This window comes from Poromitra crassiceps (genome assembly GCF_964638095.1).
Source record: "Poromitra crassiceps genome assembly, contig: HAP1_SCAFFOLD_2222, whole genome shotgun sequence".
NCBI classification, from domain to species: Eukaryota; Metazoa; Chordata; class Actinopteri; order Beryciformes; family Melamphaidae; genus Poromitra; species Poromitra crassiceps.
In genome coordinates this window covers 10,001-13,268 of record NW_028150203.1, presented here as the reverse complement: position 1 = coordinate 13,268, position 3,268 = coordinate 10,001, and the positions used below count along the sequence as shown (strand labels likewise).

The 3,268-nt window shown below is 45.3% G+C and overlaps 1 pseudogene across 1 annotated transcript in view; it reads right to left on the bottom strand.

The window, feature by feature from the left end:
- Positions 1–693: 693 nt before the first annotated feature.
- Positions 694–3,268, bottom strand: part of LOC310772184 (sodium/hydrogen exchanger 2 pseudogene) — a 3,039-nt pseudogene continuing 464 nt past the window's right edge. The window contains exons 2-3 of the transcript in view: positions 1,920–2,245; positions 694–831 (exon numbers count right to left, since the gene is read on the bottom strand). The product of the transcript in view is annotated as a sodium/hydrogen exchanger 2 pseudogene (transcript). The remainder of the gene's footprint in view (positions 832–1,919; positions 2,246–3,268) is intronic.

The window sequence follows — 3,268 nt, the reverse complement described above, 5'->3', positions numbered from 1 at the left end:
GAAACCCGGCCACAGCAAAGCCAGGTTTCTTTTAGCTGCCATGTCCTTTCAGCTTGGGGGAACCAGACAGACCAGACTGAGATGTGGATGTTTGACATGCCACTCTTCCTTTTGAATGTATGAGTGGTGTGTTTCCATTCACACTGATGACTTCTGACTTAATATAAACATTTGTTTAACTTTTCACGGTTGTTGGTGAACTCTTTTGACCCCTCCACCCTTAAAAGCCACTAGAGGAGATTTAGGTCAGACGACAAGTACAGAGGTTATTGATGTCATGTTACATGTATTGTAGGTAGTTAAATTAGAAGTTCTCTGCCAGTGTGCGAAATTGCTTTGAGTTTATACAGCTTGAACTCTCACCTCTCCACATGCAGATCAAACTTCAGCATGATGGATATTTGCAGATATGACAGCTTGAACCCAGATCCCCCAGTTGAAGGATGACCTCCATACTCACTAGTATGGAAATGCCCTAACCCTAACCCCGCCCACCCCCCCCCCTTCCCGAAAGAAATAATGGACACTATGACACACTATTATGACACACACACACACACACACACACACACACACACACACACACACACACACACACACACACACACACACACACACACACACACACACACACACACACACACACACACACACACACACACACACACACACACACACAGCCCTGCCACTCACCACAGTGACGGCATCGTTGAAAAGTCCTTCGCCAAATATGACTATATACAGCTGCTCATTGACTCCCATGTCCTCAAACACATTGAGCGCAGCTACAGGGTCCACAGCCGAGATGATGGAGGCAAACAGCAAGTTCTCCTGCAAGTGATCCGATGGATAGATGGATGGTAGAAAGAAAGAAAGAAAGGTTTTATTTAAATCCTATAAATCATTCTTTCTGCTTCTTACTTTGGGAACAAAAACGATTGAAATGTACCGTAATCAATTCCTCAATATGTAGAGCCCTTTCACATCCTTTTAGATATGTGACAAAGGCAGATAATCAAGTGTATTTGCTTTCTGGCATGTTACATGCTGTTGGTATCATATTTTGGTATCATATTTTAATATTGTGGATATTCTCCAATAACATAAGTCATTTTAATGCTGCATGTCACGCATTTACCTGTAGCTGAATCTTTTATCTAGTGATTTACAATGATTACCAGCTGCCATTTGGAGGGCACTTTTATCCAAACACGTCCTCATACCGAAACAACAGAATAAGTCGATTTCCAATCACTCCCCAAACAACATATAGCTATGTGAGTGAAACGGTGCGTGCAGATGATATGCCTCACGTGGGATACGGTTAATTTGAAACACGTCACGTTGGTTAATTTAAAAAACAGCTTGATTACATTTAGGCAACTAAAACAACTTGGTTAAGGTTGAAGATGGACCATGTCGGGACACAAAGCCACCTCTCTCCCTTTCCCGCCAATACCACCATTTCTCCCCTACTTGTCAGAAAGCTATTTCAATATCAGACTGTTACGTTAAAGAGCGCTAGAGTTGCTGCTACTTCCTGGTTACAGCTCCTAACTCTGGCGTATGCATTGCACGCATGCACTTACTCATACGACCGCAAGAGGTCGCACTCATAAACTCATCGTCGTTTTAACCCCCTTGAAATTCAGATACAGTCAGTCTGTGTGGGAATGCCCACAAAACATCGCTAGGGCTGTGGGGAAAAACTGCAGAAAGGAGGTGTGACAGTCAGGTGTTTTCCCCCACATGGGTTGCCACGTTGGGAATCAAACCCCTAACCATGGTAGTGTAGTTCTATGCTCTACCCATTGAGCTAAAGATAAGAGGGAAACAACTATCAATGGACACGCATTGGTTTTGCAGGACTTTAACCTTTGACCTTCTGATTGTAAGATATTATCCAATAAAAAACGGACCTGCAGGTTGATATCTTGAACCCCAAACACCTCGAACTGGCAGATGGCGAAGAGGGAGAGGCCGATGCCGATGCTGTTCCACAGGGTTCCCACCACGGCATACCACAGCACTGTGCCCACGTTCTCGAAGAACGGCCGTGTGGGCATGAAGTAGCCGTTCTCCAGCACGATGGGCGGGAGCATGTAGAGGAAAAAGACGTTAGAGTCCAGCACGGCCGGAGGCTCCTCCTTCACTGAGTGCATGATGGCCCCCACAATCAGGCCAATGGAGATCAGCAGACACGACTCCGGGATCCAGATGGTGATCTTGCGGTAAACATGGAAACCTGTTGGAGGAGAGGAGACATGAAATCTTTGGGCTCTATCTTCCCAAAAGCGCTAATTTAGCGTTTGCGCTCGTTTAACGCCGTGCGCAATGCAAATTGGGGGCAGACACAAGCGCATGCCTGTGATAATTGTACTGGGCATTGGCTGCCCCATGCCAAAGCAGGAGTTTCAGCGCTAAAATGTGGGATTGATGGCACTACCCTATTGTCAGCAGCGCGCAATTACTTTGTGCTAAGAGCTTTGAAAAGGACCTCTTACGTGCAAATACCTCTCTGCGCTGGGTGCGCTGCACGGGGATTATGGCTGCGCTCCCAGCGCAGAGAGGTATTTGCGCAGTGGAAAGTGGAATTCCTTTTGGATATGTCATTACGCACAGCCTTGCCACGCCAAGACATCAAATTATGCTGCTAAAATTGGGTATTAGCAGATAATTCAGTGAGGCAATCAACTATAACTCACTGAGAAACTTTTATCACATCGCGAAGAGGGAAATGAATTGAGAAAACTTGTTGGACAATGGACATAGGCTATTTACCTTCATAATCCGAAGGGTCGTTGGCATCACAGACGATTCCCTCTGTCCTCGCATGAGTGAGTACACTCTATTATGCATGGAGAGAATTACAGCATATTGCATGCCTCGCGCAAACAGCCATTGCAAGACGGGAATCTATTGGTTTTGATTGACGTAATGCCCAGCCTTGCCTCCCTGTGTTTTATATATTTTTTTTTATTATATATTTTCATGTTTCATTTGGCGTGAATGATCACAGAATTACATTTTTTGGATTAACTATTCCTATAACCCAATCCTGACAAATTACCATCTTTCCTTCATGCACTTCACGCACGCATGCCGTCGCACGCACACATGTGCACACACACACACACACACACACACACACACACACACACACACACACACACACACACACACACACACACACACACACACACACACACACACACACACACACACACACACACACACACACACACACACACACGGATGGACAGAACTT